The sequence below is a fragment of the Ovis canadensis genome, chromosome X (assembly GCF_042477335.2).
Source record: "Ovis canadensis isolate MfBH-ARS-UI-01 breed Bighorn chromosome X, ARS-UI_OviCan_v2, whole genome shotgun sequence".
NCBI classification, from domain to species: domain Eukaryota; kingdom Metazoa; phylum Chordata; class Mammalia; order Artiodactyla; family Bovidae; genus Ovis; species Ovis canadensis.
In genome coordinates, this window is record NC_091727.1 from 35223756 (window position 1) to 35243719 (window position 19964).

A 19964-nucleotide genomic window follows, 5' to 3' on the forward strand; every position below is an offset into this window, starting at 1 on the left:
CATTCAAACTCCAGGGTCAGTGAGAAAATCAATGAGTGACATTGGACTCAGTTTTAGGTACTGCACCTTGTGCTCACCAGGCCCACAACCACTAGCTGTCTTCTCTGGTCCCCATACGGGCCATTAAAATGTTGACCTGAAATCAATAAGTTGCCAGATATTTCTCCAGTGAAGATGTAACTATTCAGTATCAGCAGAGAATTGCAATTTGGTGTCTACAACAATGATGAGCCATAGTAAAGTCACCCTGCAGGGTAAAGAAGAAGAACACTTTTACAGAGAGGAAAAGGAAGTTGGGAGAGGGCTGTAGTAAATGAAGGGTCCAGAGCTTTTCATTGGTTGAGTCCTTGCCAGGAAAACGAGGACTCTCTTTTTCCTATTGGTCTCTGCTATCCATGCAGTGTGTGAAAGCTCCCTCTCTGGTCACCCTACTCTATTCAACTGAGGTTTCTCTGTATTAATTTTTTTATATAACTATTACTAAAAAAATAAATGAATAAGAAAACTCATTTAAAATAGTTGGTTCTGAACTATGAGACTTCATTGGAAATTAGATTCCATTTTTAAATGTTTCATTTCCATTATAAAAGCATAATATTCTAAATTGAGGGTCAGAGATCTGAAATAAAAAGTGAATTCTTAAATATTCATCAGTCAGTAGAACATTAAAACTACATAAGCAATATTCCAAACAAATAACTACTATTAAGATTTTCCCACCAGTTTGTTTAGTCCAATATAATTAATTTTGGTTCCCTTGGATCTAAAATCAGCAGTTGGTTTTTAAGAAGGCATCTCATTATGAAATAAAAATGTCCTGGAAAGCTTGAGTCAGTCCTCTAGTATAGATGGAAAGGATTCTAAGTGACATATGCTTAATAATCTTCAGATATCTTTTCTGTCTTCTTTGAGGTACCAGTTAAGATAGCTGGTAGAGACATGAAAACTGACTTTGTTGAAAACATGAGTTCCAACCATTGAGTATTTAAGTAAAAACTAGGGGAAAACAAAGTTCACCTGTCTATGAGAGTAAATGGCTGTTGTTAATTTATTACAGTAATCATTAATACCAAAATGGAAAAGAGCCATTGGAGTGTACAGCACGTAACTATTTCATAAAATTTTCAACTCTCTTCCCTTGGGGGTAAGAATAAGTTATGAATAATGAGCATACTGACAAATACTCCTACATTTTAATATTAAAAGCATTTTACATCTGCAAAATTAACCTAGGTAAGAATGAGCTCCTCCCATTTTATCATTATTATTCTTATTTATCTCTTATAATAATATTGAGCTAATTAACAAATATGGAGAGGATCAAATAACCCTAAATATTTATTTTCTCTTAATAAGAAGAAATCTTTGTGATTTGCTTGGATGCACTGGGAAATCTCAAAGATACTTCCAGGTGCAAAGATATTTTAATTTTTTTTAATTAAGAATCTGATCCTGAGAAGACAAAATCAAAATAATTATCAGAGGAGATCTGAGTACTTGATTAAGATGGAATGATGGGCACCTGTGAAACAATATTTGCCTATCTATTTAATCAAAGTGACAATATTACATTTTAAAATAAGTATAGGAAAAGGTTATGTGGTTGTAAGAAATTTTAGCTCTTTCAAAAATGTCCTGTTATTTTTTTTAACCTATCATAGACAGTAGCAAACCATGACTGATCAATCTAGCCATGAATTCATGGGTATAGTTTATAAGCTGATAATAATTTTTATATATTTTAATGTTTAAAAAATTAAAATAGGAATAACATTTTGTGACATGTGAAAGTTATATGACATTCCAGTGTTCATTAATGACATGTTATTGAACATGGCCACACTTAATCATTTATATGCTTATTTATGGCTGCTTTCCCACTACAGTGATAGAGTAGTGTGACAAATCTTACAGTCCTTCTAATCTGCCAAACCTAAAATATTTATCATCTGGCCCTTTACAGAAAAAAAAAATTGCTTATTCCTGTTATAGAGATCAATAACTTCAACACAGAGCAGTGAAATTTTTTCTGGTTGAGATACTGAATCTATTGCTTTCTGAGTAGATTACATAAAGAGTAACCTTTTTACTACTCCTTGTTAAGACTAAAAATTTCAAGATCAATTTTCATTTTAACAAAGAGAAAACCAAATAAGATTCAGGAGCTCCTTTCTTAACAAATCATCTTGCTAGTAAGCCCATCAACATTTAGCAAAATTTGTCAAAATGTTAATACATTTCAATGCCTCTTTTCACTTTATTATCTGCAGTTATTATAAGTGAGGACTAGATTTTTTTCCCTGCAAAAATCTGCAACTTTCTATGTCTATCCAGGTTATGTCTTTTACTAATCATTCACTTTTTGAAACAGACACTTTATTTTACAAACTACTCTCATTTTTTTAAATAAAACACCTCCCATTCATTACCTTGTACATGCAGTTGTGCTTTTCTGCTACTGTTAATTTAGTACAGCCTCAGTTACCCACAGTAACTATATCCTTTAATCAACATGACTAACTTCTTTTTTCACAAAGAAAATATCTATCATCAAACAAGTAGCAGATGAACAAAGCTCATGAGTCTATGTAAGAATCTTGGAAATCATGGTCAGATGTGTGTACTACTTTGTATATAACGACCTTGTGTGCATGCTCAGACACGAAGTCATGTCTGATTCTCTATAACCCCGTGGACTGCAGCCCACCAGGCTCCTCGGTCCATGGAATTTTCCAGGCAAGAATACTGGAGTGGGTTGCCATTTCCTCCTCTAGGGGATCTTCCCGATCCAGGGATCAAACCCACATCTCCAATGCCTCCTGCATTGGCAGGTGGATTCTTTACCTCTGAGCCACCTGGGAATCCCAAATTATGAACACACAGTTTTCACTTTTTCACAATCCTATTCAGTGTATAGAACTAAATTTATTTATCTGATCAATAAGCCAGTATAAAAAGTTTATGAAGCTCAGAATCACTATTCATGAAAAAACAAACCTAAATATAATAAAAAATAAAATTCATTGATTGTGTTATATTTAACACATAAAAATTAGAAAAAAAGTCATATAAGTGTTCTGAAACTAACCTAAGTTGTAAAAAAGATTCACCTTGAATATATGAACTTGAGTTTCTGTATAAATATGCTCAAAATTTCTGTAAGAAGTTTTTCTTTTTCTCTTAAAAGGCTAGCACATGATAAGTTTTATTTTCTTTTTTTTTCTTTGTAGATGTTTAGAACTGCTAGATATAGAGAAGCACTTATAAATCTCTATGAATTCATTAAAATAAAGGCCAATAATTTTTAAGACTATATAATTGAATCATTAATACATTCCAGAGATAGGAAAAGATGTCAAATCACAAAAAGCTTTCTCAGTTATACACTCCAGCACTGTGAGAGCTTACAGTTTCATTTACCTCAACAATAAGTCAAAAATAAACATAGAAACATTAAAAAGTACCTCTTTAGATATTAGAAGACTTTTTTGTGCTATGCTAAGTTGCCACATGGTGGCTTTTGTGATAGCAAGACTCAGAAAGCAATTATTGAAACTTCTTTTATAAATTCCTTGGAGTAGAACAAGCAGATGTAAAGAGGCCCCCATTCCTGGGTCTTGCAGGACTAGGGGCTGAAGAGCCAAAACACTGGTTTCATGCAGCTCAAAAAGAATCAGAGAACATCCTTTGAGAAACATCCTTACATTGGGCATTGAAGGCTGACTAAGAAGCAGCACCTATATATAATCTTTTATTCTGTAATTACTGTGGAATTCCCATTGGTTTCCATTTTCATTCCACTGATCCTTCCTTAGCTTCTCTGAGAGGTTACTTATGCCTTGCTTCTGGTATACCAGTTATTAAAAATGAAAGTCATAGTAAGTATGGCTGAAATGGAGAAGCACAATGGACTTCTCTACCAGAAAAGACTGCAGACCTAAAAGAGAAGATAGTGCTCACACATACTTGCTTATACGCGCTAATGAGGATTGTGAAAAGGATGACTCTTGATCAATCCAAGACTAATCCAGAATCAAGACTTTTAATCAAATGCTGCCTTTCTTATGATATTCAAAGACAGGTGATGCCAGATTATTTCTCAAGAATGATTGCCTTCAAGAATAAGGGAAAAGGCAGTTTATTAAACTTATCTCTAGACTGATTTTCCAAGTCATTTGTGATGCTGTTAACTAAAAGGCAAGAAACTAAGAAATCTTTGTTTAGATTTCATAGCTACTTTGTCTTAGGAAATTATTTACCTTCTCATCAATTTCATAATATTTATTGATAAAAATCTTTGATTACAAATTTAAGAATTATGACACAATATTTTATGTGTACTCTGAAGCAAAGATTCATGGTTGGTCTGGATTAGAACTTAAGGTTTACTACTATTAACTCTATACAGAGCAGCTGTTACATAAATGAACTTTTTTTTCCTTATGCAGAATATAGGTACATACATATTCTATAGGTAATAGTCAATAAGTTGATTGGATGGTGTACAGTTTATCTCTTTTCAGTAGTAAATAACTAACAGGATAATAATGAAAGAAATGATAAAGCATATTAAACACATTGAAATGTTTTCTCATATTTTGCCTTACATAATACTTTTGTTGATCTCCTCTAATTTAGCCTACATAATTTCATTATAGAACCTTTACCATCATATTTGGCAACATATGGGGAATGTCATATATTACATTATTTTAAGGTCACCTAAAAAAAGAAGTATGAGCCAGAAATATTTAGCATTGAATAAGTGAATATTTTTTGCTCATCATTAGGATCTGGTTGCAAAAGTCAGTTTGAGTTCTAGTATTAGAAATGATTTTTTTTAATGTAAGGTCTGAATAAGCTGAACAATAGTAAGAAGAAAAATAAGTTATTTTGTTTTCCTAAAAAAAATTAAAATGATCATTTTGTTCCTACCTCTGGGATGAATAAGGCAATGAAAATCTGGAACTACACATGTTTCAATGCCATTCTCCCAAATCATCCCACCCTCTCCCTCTCCCACAGAGTCCAAAAGGATTCATGTTGATGTATGGCAAAACCAATACAATATTGTAAAGTAATTAACCTCCAATTAAAATAAATAAATTTATATTAAAAAAAGAAAATCTGGAATTAAAATTTAATGAAATAAGCTAATGAAGAGCAACTTCTATGGCTATGTATGGTGTCTAATTATAAATCCAACAAAAGATGTGTGAAACATGTGTGAGGAATGTTATAAACAGTTACTGAAAGACCTAGGCAAATGAAGTTAATGGTCAAGAAGATTCAATGCCAAATATTCAATTGTCCAAAATACAATCCAGATGAGTATCCCAAAAGTGTCTTTCATAGATCCCAAGATCTTGACCCTGGGGTAATCAAAAATAAAATGTATAGGAAATGGCAAAGGGAATAGCCTAGCCAGTCCTGTAAAAGAAACAAAAAAGTTGGATGAGGGCACATATTCTGCCATAAAACATGCAGTACTAATCAATACTAATTTAAAAGTGCTGTACTAACATATATGATATTGTCCTATTTTACAAATTTTGGGAAGGGTAGTATCACTGTTGTTTATTACCATGTTTTATAATAATATATATGATGTTGCTGCTGCTGCTGCTGCTGCTAAGTCGCTTCAGTCGTGTCCGACTCTGTGCGACCCCATAGACGGCAGCCCACCAGGCTCCCCTGTCCCTGGGATTCTCCAGGCAAGAGCACTGGAGTGGGTTGCCATTTCCTTCTCCAATGCATGAAACTGAAAAGTGAAAGTGAAGTCGCTCAGTCATGTCCCACCCTTAGTGACCCCATGGACTGCAGTCTACCAGTCTCCTCCATACATGGGATTTTCCAGGCAAGAGTACTAGAGTGGGGTGCCATTGCCTTCTCCAATATATATGATGTTACATATAATCTTTTCTATGGTGTAATATTTATCTACTGCTGTACATTATCCTAAACCTGGTTGGGCGGAAATTTAGGAGCAGCTTAGTAGTATGGATCTGTCTTAGGGTCTCTCATGAGGTTCAGTCAGATGTCAGCCAAGGCTTCCTTCATCTTCAGAATATACTGAATTGAGAATTCCCTGGTTATCCAGTGATTAGAACTTGGCACTTTCACTGCCATGACCTGGGTTCAATCCCTTGTCTGGAAACTAAGATCCTGCAAGTAAGCCGAACAGGCACAAAAAAAAAAAAAAAATCACTGAATGATGCTAGAGAATCTGTTTTCACTTTCATGGCTAGTGCTGGCTATTGCCAAGAGAATTCAGTTCTTCTACAGTGTACCTATTCATGGACTGCCGGAGTTTTCTCATCATGTATTAGCTGGCTTCTCCCAGAAGTGATCCAAACAAAAGCAAGGTAGAAACTGCAATGCATTTTATGACCTAGCTTTGGAAGTTACATACCATCAGGTACCTATTAAATATGTGAGGAAACTATTCAAGGGCATAAATATCCAAGATGTGGGTCACAGTTTATCTCATACATTACATTTTAAAAATTTATAGAGAAAAAATATCTTTCCTGAGAAATATAAGGAAGACCAACTAATGTTTCATATACATTATGTCCCCAATTATATTATGAACACCCTGAAAGAATGCAACTTGTACAATTACTATAGAGCCATAACCTCAGTGGAGTGGGTTGCCATTTCCTCCACTAGGAGTCTTCCTGACCAGGGATCTCATCCACATCTCCTGCAGCTCCTGCATTGGCAGGCAGATTCTTTAACACTGAGCCAACTGGGAAGTCCAATATCATAATTCAAAAATGTGTTTAATATTCCTAGCCTACCAAACATCATAGCTTAACCTAGCCTAACTTCAACATGCTCAGAATACTACTCAAAGGAGTATAACAAAAATCAATCAGTCAAAAATATCATAAATAAATTTAACAAAATGTCTCTTCTGTCTATAAAATTCAGTGAATCCAGAGAGGCTTTGAATTACAGTTCAAAACTAAGCCAGTATGTGAAAGTTGAGGTGATGTGGGTTGCAATAACTGCTGTTCAATGCATTCAAATGGGCCCTTAGTGGGTAAGAAATAGTTAATTCTATTTTGAAAATGAGTCAATAGTTAGCGGAGTATAGTTTACATGCAGTGAGACAATCTAGCTTTGGGAGTATAGCAGGTCTGAAGAATTCCAACTTACTGAAATAGCTATGTGAGGGGAAACTAATACCAATACCTTCCATGCTGAATTTTTTAAAGGAATTATTTTTATAGTATTCAGGTGAGGATTACTTTGTAAAGCTGTATTTTTTAAAGGTAAGATCTGGGAGAATCTCTAAGGAAGATGAAGTGTTAGGATATGTATCCATTCCTTCTATATATGATTAGCTCACTTCTGAAGTGATTTAATTTCTTGTATGTAATATGCCTTTAAGCAACATTTCCAGTGCTTACTTTCCTGCTCATAGACTAAACTCAGCATCAGCCATTTGATTTTATAGAGATCCAATTTTTTTAATTGAAATATATTATGTAAAAAGTTAATAATCCATTGAAGTTGCAATTTACTAAATGGTACCCTGGTGACTTGACAAGTCAACATAGCTTCCCAAAGTATCTAATATACCACAAGGGAGTATTTTATTACCCTGATGAAATCAGTTGAGTAGGTGTATACAATTCTAGATACTGTTTACTTATGTAGTCTAATCAGTTTCTTGTAAAACTTTCCTTAATAAAGAAGTGAATTAAAATTCATGACATTAAAGTAAAATGAGACATTTCTACCAATTTTTAAAATGGGAAATCAATATACATATATATGCAAATATAATATATATATATATAATGTATTATAAAGAAGAAAAATATTTCGTCTTTGTCTCCATTTCCTGGCAGAGCTCCCACAACCCTTAGTTTTCTAACTGATAAGAGTGATAGGAATATATTTTGTTCTAGTCAGGTGATTCCTGGCAGTCCCCTAAATAGTTTTAGGGTGGAAATGGTCCCAGAAAGATCGAGCCCTGGTTAAAAACTTGGAATTTTCATTCCTACTCCCCAACTTCCAGAGAGTGGAGAAGGGCTAGATATTGAGCTAATCACTGATGCTTATGTAGTGAATCCTCCATAAACCCCCAAAATAACAGAGTTCTGAGAACTTAGGAAATGAAGAACACATCCACATGCTGTGTTAGGAAATGGCACACTCCAACTCCATGGAGCAGAGGTTCCTGTACTCAGGACTCTTCCTGCCCTTGCCCTATGTACCTCTCATCTGACTGTTATTTATATCCTTTATAACAAACTATAATAGTAAGTATACTTTTTCTTGAGTTATGTGAGACATTCTACCAAATTTTCAAACTTGAGGGGGTTGTAAAAAAAAACCCCAGCTTAGGAGCCAAGTTGGACAGTGTGGATAACTTGGATACTTATGACTGGAATCTTAAGTAAGGGCATTCTTGTGGGACTGAGTCCTTACCTATGGAGTTTGATACTAACACCAGTTAGTGTCAGAATTGAATTCTCATCATCTGGTTGTTCTATATCTATATCGTTCTATATCTATATCTACCTATATCTATAAAAGCATTAAAAGATTTTAAACTATGTAGACCTATAACTTAAAACTCAAAAGTTTGGATTTGAGATTTAATATTCCTAAAACTGCGCTTCCCTTATGGCTCAGCTGGTAAAGAATCCACTCACAATATGGGAGACCTGGGTTTGATCCCTGAGTTGAGAAGATCCCCTGGAAAAGGGAAAGACTACCCACTCCAGTATTCTGGCCTAGAGAATTCCATGGACTATATAGTCTATGGGGTTGCAAAGAGTCAGACACGACTGAGCAAATTTCATAGACAGGTTCCTAGAATTTATACTAAAATCATCAAATTGTTCTGTTCTCAAATAGCTAATCAAGATGCCTTGTCTTGGGATGAAACAGAATCAGAACATTAGCACTGGAAGGTTCCTAGAAGGGTGTACAAAGTAACATGACTGTTTCACAGATGAGGTACTGAAATTGAAATGGTTAAGTAACTTGTTTAACTTCATATAGCTAGAATCATCAAAACTAGAACTAGAACTGAATTAATCTAAATCTAGAGTTATTTTTTTCACCATTCTATATTACTTTCCATTAAAATGTACAATATATTTTAGGATAGTAGAAGTTTCTTTACTTAATAATCAGTTAAAATAAACAGAATATCCCAATTGATATGTAAAATTAACAAAACATCTTTCAGTCAAGATGATAGACCGAGTATACATTCTTTCCTCCTTTCCTTCCTAAACCCAATAAAATGACAGCAAAGGAATGAAACACTATTTTAAAAACCAAATCAACAGAGCAAATGGAATAAAAGGGACTTCTATGAGTTTCCTTCAAGATAGAATGCTTTCTATCTTGGACTAATGAAGCAAGGTAGAAGGAGCAAAAGTCTATAACATTGCATGGAAGATGGTGTGGCCAAAAAGAAATTTGATCTCCCAATCAAAACTTGAAATAATAAACTTCAAAAAGTGAAAGTTTTTTTTTAACCTATGCATGATATAGTATCAACATTTGAAATGCCAAAATTATCAGTCAACAGAAAGATGAAAAAATTCAGTCTTCTTTTACTGCTTTCGACCTCTGATATGGAGTATGGAAAAATAAGTTAGGCAGATATACACATACAAAAGCTCTTGAGTACCAAAAATAGTGAATTGAAATTGATATAGAGTATTGACTACCTCAGAAAAGGAGTAATTGCTCTCTCAGTCCATTCAGTTACATTCAAAAAGGCATAGAGTAGACATAGAAAGAATTAACTAAGAATAATACAACTGAGGAGAGTAATTTCTTTGCAATGAGGTAGAGGCAACAATCTCATTAAGATAATTTTTGTCATTAGGTGGTTCTGTAAAGATTTACTTACTCTTCATCTCATTTTTAATTAACTAAAACCAATATTAGTTCTTGCCCTTGTGTTAAACAATACTGAAACCAGGCATACTTTCTTGCCCTAAGTAAAATTGTACTGATACCAAGGAAAAGCACCTTAGCTCTTGCACCAAGAAATATCCACTCCTCAAAGGTAAAGCTATGACTCAACTAAAAACCTTTTTTTTAAATCAAGACTAAGCTTACTTATCAAGAGAATTTCAAGCCCTTGCTTCACTGTACCTATCAATTGAAAGCTATTATATTGTAAATGCTGCCCACTCTGAGCCAATTCTCCACATTACAAAGCCTACCTTAAAGTCATCCATCCCAAGCCATAAAACCCTATGAGCTATATTTTCCTAATTTCCCCCATTTTGAGACATCACTAACCCTCTGACAAGATGTTCTCCTTCACTGCATTAAATGTAATAAATTTAGACTTGCTTGAACAACAGGTATTTCTGGTGGTTTTTAGAGTTGATCCTTGATGCTCAACCAAAATCTTCTGACTTATACCAGTCACTGAAGAAATGTTTGTTGCTAGGGATGCTAGTGGGATTTGAAAATCTTGATCATACATATGATCTCTCAGTCTCATATGAGGTACATCCTAGAATCAATCATTTCCAAAAATGGGAATCTTATTAATAAAGTGTTATTCTGCTTTATTATTATTATTATTATGAACATGACTCTGACTTAGAGGTATAATTTAGAACTTAGAAATAACCGACCAGATATCAGAGGAAGTATGGGAAATTTGGTCAGCTTGAAGTTTATCAGTTTGTATTCAAAATCCATTTGCTTTTCTCCGTAGCAAAACATAATGATACTAATTTAGACCAGTAGGGCATATAATTTTCGTAGTCATGGAGATTTATTTCTGCTGATTCATCCAGTTCAGTCTGGCTTACCATGCTGAGATGACTAGCTAAATTTCAAATGTAGCCTGAGACCATACAACAGAACATATTTCATTCTTCCATAACAGATAATTTAAACTCATTACTAATAAGTTTCAACCAACTAGTCAAATCTCTCTAGGGTAAGCTTACATTTGAAGCCTGAGTCCATGAATTTTCACTGTAGTTTCAGAAATAGTCTAGCCTCACAAGAATACTTCAAAACACAGCTAATATGATCAGAGTGATTAAAAAAAAAAAAGAAATGATAACCTTCTCCCCTATACTGATAATAATTTGCCCCAACACTAGAAAGGATAACCAGACCTCAAATTTAGTTTTGAAATTATTCCAGTGGCTTATCCTACACAGAATAAGTAAACTAAATAGCTGCTTTAAAAGTACAACTAAGAGTGGCTCTAACGGGTGTGATAGTATTCTAAAGAAATTAATGTTTGTTTTAAAGCATTGAAGCCCCTTGAGGCTGTTTTTGTCCGTCTCCTTGCCAAAAAAAAGAGAAATATCTGGCTAAAGGGGAAGATGGTGTGATCACTCACCTAGAGCCAGAGATCCTGGAATGTGAAGTCAAGTGGGCCTTAGAAAGCATCACTACGAACAAAGCTAGTGGAGGTGATGGAATTCCAGTGGAGCTCTTTCAAATCCTAAAAGATGATGCTGTGAAAGTGCTGCACTCAATATGCCAGCAAATTTGGAAAACTCAGCAGTGGCCACAGGACTGGAAAAGGTCAGTTTTCATTTCATCCCAAAGAAAGGCTATGCCAAAGAATGCTCAAACTACTGCACAATTGCACTCATCTCACACGCTAGTAAAGTAATGCTCAAAATTTTCCAAGCCAGGCTTCAACAATATGTGAACCATGAACTTCCTGATGTTCAAGGTGGAGAAAAGGCAGAGGAACCAGAGATCAAATTGCCAACATTGGCTGGATCATGAAAGAAGCAAAAGAGTTCCAGAAAACTTCTATTTCTGCTTTGTGACTATGCCAAAGCCTTTGACTGTGTGGATCACAATAAGCTGTGGAAAATTCTGAAAGAGATGGGAATACCAGACCACCTGACCTGCCTCTTGAGAAACCTATATGCAGATCAGGAAGCAACAGTTAGAACTGGACATGGAACAACAGACTGGTTCCAAATAGGAAAAGGCATACATCAAAGCTGTATATTGTCACCCTGCTTATTTAACTTGTATGCAGAATACATCATGAGAAACGCTGGTCTGGAAGAAGCACAAGCTGGAATCAAGATTGCCGGGAGAAATATCAATAACCTCAGATATGCAGATGAATCACCCTTATGGCAGAAAGTGAAGAGGAACTAAAAAGCCTCTTGATGAAAGTGAAAGTGGAGAGTGAAAAAGTGGGTTTAAAGCTCAACATTCAGAAAACGAAGATCATGGCATCCGGTCCCATCACTTCATGGGAAATAGATGGGGAAACAGTGGAAACAGTGTCAGACTTTATTTTTTTGGGCTCCAAAATCACTGCAGATGGTGATTGTAGCCATGAAATTAAAAGACGCTTACTCCTTGGAAGAAAAGTTATGACCAACCTAGATAGTATATTCAAAAGCAGAGACATTACTTTGCCGACTAAGGTCTGTCTAGTCAAGGCTATGGTTTTTCCTGTGGTCATGTATGGATGTGAAATTTGGACTGTGAAGAAGGCTGAGTGCTGAAGAATTGATGCTTTTAAGCTGTGGTGTTGGAGAAGACTCTTGAGAGTCCCTTGGACTGCAAGGAGATCCAACCAGTCCATTCTGAAAGATATCAGTCCTGGGTATTCATTGGAAGGACTGATGCTAAAGCTGAAACTCCAATACTTTGGCCACCTCATGCAAAGAGTTGATTCACTGGAAAAGACTCTGATGCTGGGAAGGATTGGGGGCAGGAGGAGAAGGGGAGGACAGAGGATGGGATGGCTGGATGGCATCACTGACTCAATGGACATGAGTTTTGGTGAACTCTGGGAGTTGGTGATGGACAAGTAGGCCTGGCATTCTGCAATTCATGGGGTCGCAAAGAGTCGGACATGACTGAGTGAGTGAACTGAGCTGAACTGAACTGAACTGAACTGAAAGGAGAAGAGGGCAGCTGAGGATGAGATGGTTGGGTAGCATCTCCAACTCAATGGCCGTGAACTGAGCAAACTCTGCAATATAGTGGAGGACAGGGAGCCTGGCTTATTGCAATCTATGGGGTTGCAAAGAGTTGGGCACAACTTAGCAGACTGAACAACAACAAAACATATGAGATAGGAGATGGAGTAGGAAGAGAGGTTACTTGAATAAATCTCCTTTGGAAACTCCCATATCATTCTCTGAAGAAGGCTATGTAAATATCCTGGATGAGTTCAATATTTGTGTAATTAAATTATAACTTGAGGTGTCTTACATCTTGTAAATTGTATTTATATTCATAACTCATGATCTCAGTTCACTTCATTACAATTATAAAGTATTATTCTGATACTGTAAATGAGAATGATTTAGAAAAGTTAATTCAGGTCAGTTCAGTCTCTCAGTCATGCCTGACTCTTTGTGATTCTGCAGCCAAGCCTCCCTGTCCATCACCAGCTCCCGGAGTTTACTCAAACGCATGTCCATTGAGTCGGTGATGCCATCCAACCATCTCATCCTCTGTTATCCCCTTCTCCTCCTGCCACCTTCAATCTTTCACAGCACTGGGGTCTATTCCAGTGAGTCAGTTGTTTACATCAGGTGGCCAAAATACTGGAGTTTCAGCTCAGGATCAGTCCTTCCAATGGATACTTAGGACTGATTTCCTTTATGATTGACTGGTTGGATCTTCGAGCAGTCTGAGGGACTCTCAAGAGTCTTCTCCAACATCACAGTTTAAAAGCATCAATTCTTCAGCGCTCAGCTTTCTTCACAGTCCAACTCTCACATCCATACATGACAACTGGAAAAACCATAGCCTTGACTAGACGGACCTTTGTTGGCAAAGTAATGTCTCTGCTTTTGAATATGCTGTCTATGTTGGTCATAACTTTCCTTCCAAGGAGTAAGCATCTTTTAATTTCATGGCTGCTGTCACCATCTACAGTGATTTTGGAGCCCCCCCCCCAAATTAAAATCTGTCAGTATTTCCACTGTTTCCCCATCTATTTCCCATGAAATGATGGACCAGATGCCATAATCTTAGTTTTCTGAATATTGAGCTTTAAGCCAAACTTTCACTCTCCTCTTTCACTTTCATCAAGAGGTTCTTTAGTTCTTCTTCACTTTCTGCCATAAGGGTGATTCATCTGCATATCTGAGGTAATTGTTATTTCTCCTGGCAATCTTGATTCCAGCTTGGGCTTCATCCAACCCAGCGTTTCTCATGATGTACTCTGTATAAGTTAAATAAGCAGGGTGACAATATACAGCCTTGATGTACTCCTTTTCCTATTTGGAACCAGTCTGTTGTTCCATGTCAGTTCTAACTCTTGCTTCCTGACCTACATACAGATTTCTCAAGAGGCAGGTCAGGTGGTCTGGTATATGAAAAGGCAAAAAGATAGGACACTGAAAGATGAATTCTCCAGGTCAGTAAGTGCCCAAAATCCTACTGGAGATCAGTGGGGAATTAATTCCAGAATGAATGAAGAAACGGAGCCAAAGCAAAAACAACACCCAGTTGTGGATGTGACTGGGGATAGAGGCAAAGTTCAATGCTGTAAAGAGCAATACTGCATCAGAATCTGGAATGTTAGGTCCATGAATCAAGGCAAATTGGAAGTGGTCAAACAGGAGATGGTAAGAGTGAACGTTGACATTTTAGGAATCAGTGAACTAAAATGGACTGGAATGGGTGAATTTAACTCAGATGACCATTATATCTACTGCTGTGGGCAAGAATCCCTTAGAAGAAATGGAGTAGCCATCATAGTCAACAAAAGAGTCCAAAATGCAGTACTTGGATACAATCTCAAAAACGACAGAAGGATCTCTGTTCGTCTCCAAGGCAAACCATTTAATATCATTTAATATCACAATAATTCAAGTCTATGCCCCAAACAATAATGCTGAAGAAGCTGAAGTTGAACGGTTCAATGAAGACCTCCAAGACCTTCTAGAACTAACAGCCCAAAAAGATGTCCTTTCATTACAGGGGACTGGAGTGGAAAAGTAGGAAGTCAAGAAACACCTGGAGGAACAGGCAAATTTGTCCTTGGGGTACAAAATGAAGCAGGTCAAAGGCTAACAGTTTTGCCAAGAGAACATGCTGGTCATAGCAAACATCCTCTTCCAGCAACACAGAAGACTCTACACATGGACATCACAAGATGGTCAATACCAAAATCAGATTGATTATATTCTTTGCAGCCAAAGATGGAGACGCTCTATACAGTCAGCAAAAAGAAAGCCAGGAGTGGTCTGTGGCTTAGATCTTGAACTCCTTATTGCCAAATTTAGACTTAAATTGAAAAAAGTAGGGAAAACTACTAGACCATTCAGGTATGACCTAAGTCAAATCCCTTACGATTATACAGTGGAAGTGAGAAATAGATTCAAGGGATTAGATCTAATAGACAGAGTGCCTGATGAACTATGGATGGAGGTTCATGACACTGTACAGGAGACAGGGATCAAGACCATCCCCAAGAAAAAGAAATGAAAAAAAGCAAAATGGTTGTCTGAGGAGGCCTTACAAATAGCTGTGAAAAGAAGAGAAGTGAAAAACAAAGGAGAAAAGGAAAGATATACCCATTTGGATGCAGATTTCCAAAAAATAGCAAGGAGAGAGAAGAAAGCCTTCCTCAGTGATCAGTGCAAAGAAACAGAGGGAAACAATAGAACGGGAAAGACTAGAGATCTCTTCAAGAAAAGCAGAGATACGAAGGAAAAATGTCATGCAAAGATGGGTTCAATAAAGGACAGAAATGGTATGGACCTAGCAGAAGAAGAAGATATTAAGAAGAGGTGGCAAGAATACACAGAATAACTATACAAAAAAAGATCTTCACGACCCAGATAACCCGAGTGGTGTGATCACTCACCTAGAGCCAGACATCCTGAAATGTGAAGTCAAGTGGGCCTTAGAAAGCATCACTATGAGCAAAGCTAAGGAGGTGATGGAATTTCAGTTGAGCGATTTCAAATTCTAAAAGATGATGCTGTGAAAGTGGTGTACTCAATATGTCAGCAAATTTGGAAAACTCAGCAGTGGCCACAGGACTGGAAAAGGTCATTTTTCTTTCTAATCACAAAGAAAGGCAATGCCCAAGCATGCTCAAACTACTGAACAATTGCACTCATCTCACACGTTAGTAAAGTAATGCTCAAAATTCTCCAAGCCAGGCTTTAACAGTAAGTGAACCGTGAACTTCCAAATGTTCAAGCTGGATTTAGAAAAAGCAGAGGAACCAGAGATCAAATTGCCAACATCTTCTGGATTATGGAAGAAGAAACAGAATTCCAGAAAAACATCTATTTCTGCTTTATTGACTATGCCAAAGCCTTTGACTGTGTGGATCACCACAAGAGAAATTAATTGTCTTAAATTTACATCACAGGACTGTTTTGAGAGGCAGCCATTTCTGAAACAGATATTTTAACTCCAAATTCAGTGTTCTTTATTCATGTCTAAAAGTGGGAAATGATTTCTTGAGTATATATTAAAAAATAATGTGGCAATGTCTAAGTGTCTAAAATTCAAATTAGAGGAAGTTGATTACAAAAGAGCATTCATTTATTGACATATGTCTTACTACCATACTAGTGTAGAAGACTTTTGTAATGTTCATTTTCTGTAGGAAATTTCCAAATACCACCTAATTTAGTCTTCGTTGAAAATCTTTATATGTAGGTATGTCCATTACCTGTTTTTCATTGGCTTCAGTCCTGGATCCTTGTGCTCATCCTGCTTTTCTTCCTGGTACTCTCCTGCTTGTGGGCAAAACCAAAGGGTCATTGGTAGTAGCCTGAACCTTGAAAATGATGAAAAGGCAAAGGAAAATTTAAAAAACTGAAAATTATTGATGATACTTGAGCAGAAATGAAAGTAGATTAACCACAAATTTAGGATAACAAAGTAAACAATATATACTTGATGAACCCAAACTCTCCTCATATACAAAGAGAATTACCATGACTATTATAAAGAAGATTTAATATCAAACAGATAGTATGATAGCCTTGTCAGTCAAGGATATAGAAGTCTTTGGTGCTGAACCCCAATATACTTCATTCCATCATTTAAAAATTAAAATATTTATGCCCATTATTTCAGTTTTTCCTTCAAGTACAGTAGCACATGCATGCGTGCTAAGTTGCTGCAGTTGTGTCTAACTCTTTGCAACCCTATGGACCCTGGCCAGCCAGGCTCCTCTGTCCATGGGATTTCCCAGGCAAGAATACTGGAGTGGGTTGCCATGCTCTCCTCCAGGAAATGCAGTAGTGCTACCTTATAAAAGGCAAATTTTAGATTTTTTTGTCATCACTGCAGATCACATAAGCATGCTAACATTTACTCTAAATACAAATATTTCATATGCTCTCATATAATATCTAAAATACAAATATTTGAATGCCCTTTGTTTTCAGGATAGTATTTTCAGCCAAAGGATTACAATTATTGAAATAAATGGTGAACTAGAATGAGAAACTATCCTCATATATATTTTCCTTACAGATCCTGATCAACTATTTGTTCAAAACTTATAGATTTAATCTGCTCTTCAAATCTAGGAAACAAAAAAGACTGGCAGAGAAAAATGAAATATGTCCATCAAGTCAGAATGGTGTTGCTATGAGTTGATCACATCAAGAAATGTTGAATCTGATCAATAAAACTTCTGAACTATATTATTTCAAAAACAGGCACAGAAGACATCAGTGGAAGCAGATGAGTAAAATATTTCTCTGTACAATAAATTTAGTTTTCACTATATCTGTCCTAATGTTTTCCAGCCTTTTGCATAGAGAATATGTCCCCCAGAGAGGAAAATAGGTCTTATGTATGGATTAAGCTATAAAAGCCTATGGTAATAATATTGCTAAAAATGTACTACATTTATAAAGAAAGAAATCCAGGGTTCTCAAACACATCTGTGTGTACCCATAGAGAGAGACAGAGTAAGAGAGAGAGAAGCCAGGAAAGAAGGAAAAGAGAAAGAAAAAATGTAGGGAAAAAAAGAGAAATATTTTTAAAATATTTAAATTTTTAAAGTTAAAAATTAACTTAGAAAAGTTTAGAAAGTGTTTATACTTTGCCTAAGTCTCCCAACTTGTCAGTGGTAGAGTCAAAATCTGAATTCAGGTCTGATGCCAAAGTTAATAAACCATCCTGCCTCTAGAATTTCTTTTTATATATATAAATTTATTTCTTTTAATTGGATTTTATTTCTTTTAATTACAATATTGTATTGGTTTTGCCATACATCAACATGAATCTGCCACAGGTATACACGTGCTCTCCATCCTGAACCCGCCTCCCTCATCCCTCCCTGTACCATCCCTCTGGGTCGTCTCAGTGTCTATCACCAGTATAATTTCCACAGCAAATTATTCCTTCTCTTGCACCCTCTCCCTCGAGTTACAATTTCCCTTAGGTTTCTGCAAGTCTATACTTCCTACAAAATTATTATTATAATCAAATACTTATCTACATGTTAGATTAGTAGACTCCATTTGTTTTACATGAGTTCCATGTCCTTAAATTTTGAATATCTTTTTTAAGAGATTCCTAAGATGTTATACTTCTGACATTTTTTTTTGCTATTTACATTCTTTGGTATTAATGTGTCATATTCTATAAGACTTCCAATCACTCATTACTCAGACTTAAAATCATTGACGATCTACTAAATGCTTATTGAAATCCAATTAGTAATTTAAATAATGGATTCATCACATTGCAGAGATTAATTATATCCATTATGGTGCTATTAAAATGTGTTTTACATTGTAATTAGCATCAATAAAGTGAGTGAGGTTTTCAGCTATTATGAGCAATATAAAATGAATTTTAATATCAATGAAATACAGATATTAATATCTTAAGTTTATGGTATTTATTAAGTGTTCCCAACACTCAATTTTTTGTATATGTTCAATTTTGTTGATAATTCCCAGATGGACTTTACACGTAACACATTATTCACAAAATGATCATCTGTACTTAAGAGATATGTACATTCATGTATTCACTCATCCATTAATTGGTCACCTACTTAGTATACTTCTTTGTGCTAGGATCTCTTCTTGGATTTGTGGTGATTAATCAAACAGAATAAGATTGTGTCCTTTTGACAATGAACAAATAAATAAACAAATACTTATCTTTTGGTTAAGTGCCATAAAGAAAACACAAGAAATGCATGGGAATCTGGGTGTCATTCAATATCTTCAACTAACTGAAAAATCAGATTAGACAAATGGACAACTGATTTGGTTTTAAAGCAGCATCTCTGATATGACCTGCTGGGCAGTTTCTTGATCGTGGATTGGTTTGAGTGTCCCAGACATGAAGTTGAAGAGTCTGGGCAGCAGAGGTCCATTCAGGGAACTTAAAACAGAGACTCTTTGCTAACCTAGTAGGATACCCTTAAAACTCCACTAGAGCATGCTATGCAATATCCAAGAATTTAATCACATAAAATGTGGTATCACAGTATCCAAAATTTAAAAATATATATGTTTTTCAAACAGCCTAAATTGTCAAAAGAACTAAAGTAAAGAGAAGAAAGTCATACTTAACATAACTGACTGTATGCTGAACTCAGAAATTCCCCCCAAAATCAGATAACTATCACTTGTTAATCCTCTCACTCCCCCAATTCCCAATACAAGAAGATTTAAGAACAGGCTATTAACAAAAGAGAGAGGTTGGAAGCAGCAATCATTAATCATGCTATATCTAAAACATATCATTGACTTTAATCTCTTTCAATGTTTTAATTTCTGATATATACTTTAACAAATGACATATACTCATGTTGAAGCAAAGATTACCTTCTGTGACTTCTCTTTGTTCCTAACATTATTTTCAGGAGCAACACATTATAAAGACACTTATAATGTGGTTTTTTAGTCTTCAGTCCAAGTTAACTGCTCTCTGTTCTTTCAAAAATTTTTCTCTGTAACCTGAATTTTGTATCTCAGCCATCTGCTCTTCTAATATATTCTCCTTAGTATTAA

The 19964-nt window shown here is 35.6% G+C and overlaps 1 pseudogene; it reads right to left on the bottom strand.

The window, feature by feature from the left end:
• The window catches only part of LOC138930076 (small ribosomal subunit protein uS2-like), a 53585-nt pseudogene that overhangs the window by 24364 nt on the left and 9257 nt on the right, over positions 1–19964 (bottom strand).